Source organism: Gavialis gangeticus, unplaced genomic scaffold, assembly GCF_001723915.1.
Source record: "Gavialis gangeticus isolate Ggan-Ray unplaced genomic scaffold, GavGan_comp1, whole genome shotgun sequence".
NCBI classification, from domain to species: Eukaryota; Metazoa; Chordata; order Crocodylia; family Gavialidae; genus Gavialis; species Gavialis gangeticus.
In genome coordinates this window covers 49,003,377-49,010,463 of record NW_017729025.1, presented here as the reverse complement: position 1 = coordinate 49,010,463, position 7,087 = coordinate 49,003,377, and positions in this window count along the sequence as shown.

Below are 7,087 nucleotides of genomic sequence, written 5' to 3'. Positions count from 1 at the left end.
CAGTTGTCAGTTGCCCCATCTGATTCAGCAGGGGTCCAATGTTGCCCTTTCTTTTCCTCCAGCTCCCCACATATCTGAAAAAGTACTTTTTATTGTCCTTGATGCTCGAAGCTAGTTGGAGTTCAGTTGCAGCCACAAGCCCACTTCATCAAATTTTGAAAGAACATGAATAGAGCACTAAATAAAATTGAAACGGTGATTTGAATATAAAAGGCAGGAACAGAGGGAGAGAGGAGACAGGGAAAGAGGGAAAGGGGTACAATTCTTAGGGAGGCAACCAAGCAAGTAACAAACCCATTGGAGCAAAGCGGGTCATAAAAGCTAATCCAGGTAATGGGATAAGAATCCAGAGTCCCTGTTTAAATCATATTTAACACAATCCAGTTTGTAGATGATTCCTTGTTCTGCAATTTCCCATTCAAGGTGGTTTTAAAAGTTTTGCTGTCTAAAAGCAGCTTCTCTGGCGTGAGCAATGGAATTTCCAGGGAGGTTAACGTGTTCTGCACAGGACTTTGCATGGGCAGAAGCAATGTTTCCCTGAAACATGGAAGATGCCAAATTTTAGCTGATTTTGGATTTTAAACTTCATTGCAGAAGAAGGATTTTTTTTTTACCTCCCTGCCTGCCATGTGACGCCTCCAGGGAAGGAATTCTACTTGATCCACACATCAAAGAGCTATTCAGCAGAGCTCAGAAAGATGCTCTCATGGACCCAGAGGGACAGCCTTCCATCTTCAGTTCCCTCTGCACAAAAATGAAGTTTATTTCCTACCTTCGGGGACTTTTTACCATCTTGTACCATCTATCCTTTTCCCAGAGCCTGATGGAGGGACTTTGATCCTGGAAGCTTGCAGAAAAGGACAATTTTCTTGCGATTTTCCAGTTGGTCTAATAAAAGGTATCATTTTGGAACCAAGAGTTCTAGTTTTTTGTATGTCTTTTTGTCTCAGACCAAGATGGCTACCAAGCACGCCTCTGAACAGGACTTTGTGACTTTTTGCACATGATATCAGATTGGTGTCATTCTTACATTAGGGATTGCCCTGTTTGTCCAATGTAGAGAGCAAAGGGACACTATAATTAGCTTGAATTAGCTTTTCTTAACCCATTTTGTTCCTATGGGTTTATTGCTTGCTTGGCTGTCTCTCCCAGCCCCTCCCCACTCTCTTCTTCCTTCCTCCCTTCCTGCCTTTTATATATAAATCACTCCATTTATATACTGCTCTATGAATGTCCTTTTACAGAATTGACTGAAGTGAGCATGAGCTAATGAAAGCTTATGCTACATGTACATCTCTGATTTAGTTAGTCTATAAAGTGCAAACCTACCCAGCCTGCTACCAGTAGTATTGCCACCGTATCTCCCTACTCAGTGTGTAAGACAGGGACACAATGCCCTCATTTCTGCAACGTATTGAACAGTAGTTTGGCATGTGTGTACAGTGTCCTGAAAAAGAGAGGGCCTAAATATTGTTATTTCACTTTTTTTAACTAGAGGAATTCTGGACAGAGCTGTTTCTGGAGTACAGCATTCCTTAGTCAGGGCCTGATCCTGACTTCAGTGGGAGCTGAGGGAACTCAACAGCTTTCAGTATTTGGCCATGTGTTGCTTAAGGCAGACCAGAAAATGATGATTTGAGAGAGACTGAATCATTTTAAATAGAGGGGAAAAATTAAATTCTTGCCATGGACAAGGTGGAAATGAACATTCACTGTGCTGCAGAACATCTTTCTATGTCAAGGGGTTTGCAATGTGTTTCAATGTGACCTCCAATTCCCCCTCATTATCTCTCACTTATTAACCCTGATCTAACTGTTATTGATAGCTCCATTATTCTACTTGGGACTTCAGTGGTGCTCTCACTGACCTTGCCCTGGGTGATCAGAAACTCATTTAATGCTCAGGATAGTCTTTGGACTGAGAGGAAAGCAGTTTGAGAACAAGAAACAGGCATATGTGCTCATACAATACTGGAGTCTCTTCTGGCTGGCACTACCAATTACTTCACAGAGATGCACTGTGCTGTACTGTCTGTATTGGGAACTTGTGTTGCAGCCTGCTTAGGTTTTTAGATGAAGGCCCTAATAAGGACAGGAGGGAAAGATTCACTAATTTTGGCATACAGTACTACTCACTGTACTTAAACCTAATTGTGTGGCAATAATCCAAACTAAAGGGCACAGGGAAAATGGTTGGGGTCAGGAAATTTTAAGGGATGCAGAATTGTTTTTTTGTAACAGAGTATGGGTTTGTTGTAATATATCTGATTTAAATGTGTTATGATAATATTGCATGCCATAGTTTCCTTAACTAACTTGTACATGGGGAAAGGAAGGGCTTAACTGTGTTTGGAAGAAGAACCTGCAGGAGTGATGCATTAGTGGGAAATAGCGGTGCCTGTACATGAGCGCGAAGGCTGCTCTGATGTGCTATAATTACAGTGCATCTGAGCAGACTTGGTTGAGTCTGTTGGGTCATGGTCATTACTGAGCTCCAGCAGCTTCCTGTGTCTCATGTATCACTATCCCCATGCTTAAAAATGGCAATGGCAGTGGCAGCGCTTGAAATTAAGCTTGTTGAACAAGCTCTAGTTCAAGAGCCCCCACTGCCATTCTTAAGCGCAGGGACACTGATACATGAGACACTGTGGCACTTTAATTTGAGCAGGTCTTGGAGCTGCTTTAATTAAAATGCTGCAGTTGCACCTCCCTTCCCTCTGGAGCATGTGTAAAATTGCCCTGGGACATCAAAAGATTAGTGGGGCAATTTGATTATGTAGACCCAGCACAGCACCAGGTGGATACCCATCTCAGTACCGGAAGAACCTACTCACTGTTTCTGGTGCAAAGAAGAGACTTGAAAACATCTTGAAAAACAGAGAAGTCCAGAGAAAAGAGAGAGAGGGAGAAAGACAGGCCTGAGGAGAGGAACCTGAGATTCTGGGGAGAGAACAGCTGGGATTGTTTTTCCTCTTAGGGCCTTGTCACACGGGACACTTAGCATGTGTTTTATCTGAGATCGTAGTAAGCATTACCGTGCCGTGTTAAAAGTTGGAATGTCTTCTGAGCAATTGCACGGTAATGCTTACTATGATCTCAGCCTGCTCTGGATCTCCAAGATTTAAGTACTGTTTTATCTTGGTGCCAGTTTTCTTTGGGCATTTCTTTCAACTTGGACCATTTAAATGGCCAATTTTTTTTATTGTTCATCACAGTTTCTAGTTTTTCATGCACTTGCCCAAAGCTCCAATGCTTGGAGTGTAGATACTGCAGAGGAATGTTTAAATAAACTTATCACTTTTCTTTGGTTTTTAATTATGTAGAAGTCATTGATTGAAATAAAAAAGATAGAGATTATAGAAACACTTGTTTTTGCAATGATTTTTTCCCCCAAAAAACAAATTATATTAAAAGGTCAGATTTTTTCCAGAAATTTAATAGAAATAATAGTGTTGGTATGCAAGAGAGAGAGGTAGGCTGGGATTTTCTAAATAGAATTAATTGGGCTCCTAATTCCCTTGGGTTTATATGAAAAACTCATCTTTAATGAATGATAATCTTGGTTTTAATGACAGATTATCCAAGACAGAGTGTTTGCACATACACTGCTGTACATATTCATGTAACCACCATTTCTCATTCCAGTGGGATAAAAAGCTGCCTAATTGGAATGAGGCATCTCAGCATTATTGCTGAGAGCTGCCTGGTGTGGGAGCCTGAGAAGAATGCATATAGAATGGGTGGAGTGAATGAAGGGGTCTTTCACCAATTTCCAATCATTTCCTTATCTCCAGGTTTGCAGTGTCAGTTCCTGAGGCTTTATTTATATCTTAGTCACTTCCCCACATTTTCAATATCAGTTAATGTTTAATTTGCAGAAGATTAGCAGCTGCTGAATAACTGAAGATGGGGGAAATAATTTAAATTCCCCTTCAGTAAAGTTTACTCTTCATGCCCTTTCCTTCTTAGCATCCTGTATTTGGAAAGATGGTCTGAGGCTGAAAAAGTTGAGCACATGTGGAATCACGGAAGTGTCATCCACAGACAAATTTTATTTGTGATTTAAGGTGTGGCTCAGTAGGAGTTGTACCTCTTTTTTCAGGGCTGAGTTTGGCCTTAAATTTTATATTAGTGGATAAAGAAGGAAACAAACAGATATTCCTGAAATACACAGCAATATTTATTGCATGGGCACAGGGCAGCACAGGCTTCCTTGCCTTTGTGTAGCCCTGAAAATACCTGAAAGTATTTTCCCAATGGGTTGGATCTAGCATTAGAAACATAGGATCACAATGGGAAAGCAAATGGAGACACCAAGAAAGCTAAAGGAGATGAAGAGAGAGTGGTTGAGAAGGGAACAATGTACACATGGATTTTCACGTTGACCAGTCTATTATCCCAACTTTTCTTTACTATTTTTGTATGATATTTTTCCTTACCTCCTCAGCAGAATAGGGCACTGGGCACTAAACTCATAGTGAAACCTCTTAGGTCTGTCAAAGTGATGAAAAATCCTACTTGCTTAGTGTCACTTCTTATCCGATACTCCCCTGCACAAATTTGCCCAGGAAAGGCAGCAGCAGTTAGTTGATTATGCACATGCACTAAAATACTCATTTTTTTCCTACCTCTAAAATAAATAGAGGTAGGAAAAAAAAAACATTTTGACAATCAATACACTTTTCCATGTAGCTATCCCCAGGATCCAGGCCCTCAGGTACCAAGTCTTGTCTTTCCAGCTTCAGGGGAATCATTAGGAGGAGCTATGTCTATTTTCTACTATATTCACTATTATTACCAGCAATACCGAGTAATACCCATACTCTGTATTGCTGGTTGCTGCATGGGGCCAGGAAAGATTTTTTTCCCCTTGTTCTTCTGCTGCATGTGTTGGGGCGGGGGTAAGGGCTCACCTGTCTTAGAAGCATTGGGTGTTGGCTACAACCAAGGCTGGGGATTTGGACCAGGGTGTGGCAGGGCTCCTGCTAAGGATAAAATGGGAGATTCTTGGCTAAAAGGTCTTAAATCATCTGCTCAGGGTCAGCCTTATCACCATTTTTTATTTTATTAAAATGATGTACCATATTACAGCTACCACTCCTGAACCCGGCTGCCTTTCAGTGTGTCAGAACTAGAGTTGACTTTAGAAGCTCTTCATGAGATGAAGTAAGGGGGGCACATAGCTTCTCATCAGGTTTGTGTCAGGTCTTCTTCAGACTGTGCTGACAAGAAGACCTTGAAGCCATGAAGATTAAGTCTTCTTTTGTGTGAGGCATTGCAAACATTTTTCCCATTAGATGCCTATTGCCTCTCCAATAATTATCTTGGGGGAGGAGATGAAGGTTTTGAACTTTTGAAGTGGCTTATTAATTATTCATATCTCCATTGCCCAGAACAAAGTAGCATGAATTTCAGGAGCCAGGTCCAGAATTCATTATCTTCCTGTTGATGTTTGCAATAAAAATAACATTGAATACTAATCCTATCACCTTCCTTCTTTCCTCCCCCGTGGTTTCAAAGAGCTGTTCAGAACTGTGTTGCTCAGTTAATTTTCCAGTCTCCTTGCTACTCATGCTCCACACCATGTTTATTCAATTACATTGGCACTCCATTAAATTAAGTTCAAGGTCCAGCTGCTGACTTCTAAGATCCTTAAAGACCCTGGCAATTGCCTACCTAAATGAGATGATTTCTGTGTATTCTTCAGCATGTTTGCTATGCTCATTGTCACAATGTATTGGCTGGGTTACCCTTGCTGCTTTTACTTCCACTTTCAAAATACAGAGCTTTGGAACATTTATTGTCTCTCCAAACAGAGTTGGTTGTCAGATTCAATCATAATGATTACCTCTGAACTTGAAGACTTATTTCTTGTCTGAATGTTCATAACTTTTTAAATTTTTGGATTCCATCTAAAAGGCAATGAGACATCATGATTTTTGCACACGATGCTCAGTAAGCATAGAATCAATGGAGCTTTTTAGCTGCTAAAATTGAAAAATATTTTTTCCTGAGTTTTTTTCATGGGAGTATATGTAAGAGCTGAGATTTCTCAAAGGCTTAGAATTTGTCTAAATTGAGGTGAATCTTCATAGGGAGAAAAAAAGGCACATTGCTGATACACAGACCACTTCCCCCTGCCATTTCTTCAGATGCTTCCAACTATAAACCATTGGAGACTTTCAAAGAAAAGGTCTTAAGAATATTCAAAAATGGGCAAAACAAGGCATTTTCTCCTAACCTTCTCCAAGAAACAACTGATCTGTTTTGGCTGAAATTGGAAACAAAATCAAAAGAAGGCAAAACAGGAAAAAAGAAAGAAATGCCACCCTGAAGCAGAAAGCTAGCTAGCACTAGATAGTTACTAGCTAGTGCAACCAACCCTATCTGTATTTAAGTCCGTTTTCACACCACTGTCTCCTTGTTTAGAAAATAAATTGAGAATTACAATGAGAACCTTTGTTGTTCATAGAAACACAGGGTCAAATCCAGTACTCCTTCACCAAGTCCATACTTGGTCAAGGTATTCATTGAAACTTCTGAGAGACTCACTTGAGTAAAGACTGGCATAACTTAACACTTTAGAAATGAGTACAGCAAGCTGCTTTTCCTGACTTCTACATCAATTGTCATGTGCTGCCATCCAGAACTGGCAGCCATAAAGAGAACCTGCAGCAAAATTAGGAATCAACACTGCTATTTAGAATGGGTTGAACCCTTTCATTCAACTTTATTGATCGAAAAGTCCCATTGGTAAAATATGCCTGAACAATCCTTGAGGAAGAAATTCAAAACCGGAAGTGCAGGTAAGAATGGGGAAAAGAAAGATGCATAGATTCTCTGAGCTATCTCCAGTTTTTCAGCATGCTAGGGCTTTGCTCAGCCTCCATGAAACTGGAGGTGTAGCTATTCATATTTTATGAATTAAAAGAAATAAGGAAAGAATTTTCCCCCTAAGCTTTCCAGCACAGATTACACACAGTGACTTAAGGGTAAAGCACTCAGATCTGTATGTCTGAAAGTGTAGATTAAAATATGGTGTAAATTTCTTCTGCATAATTATATATATATATATATATATATATAT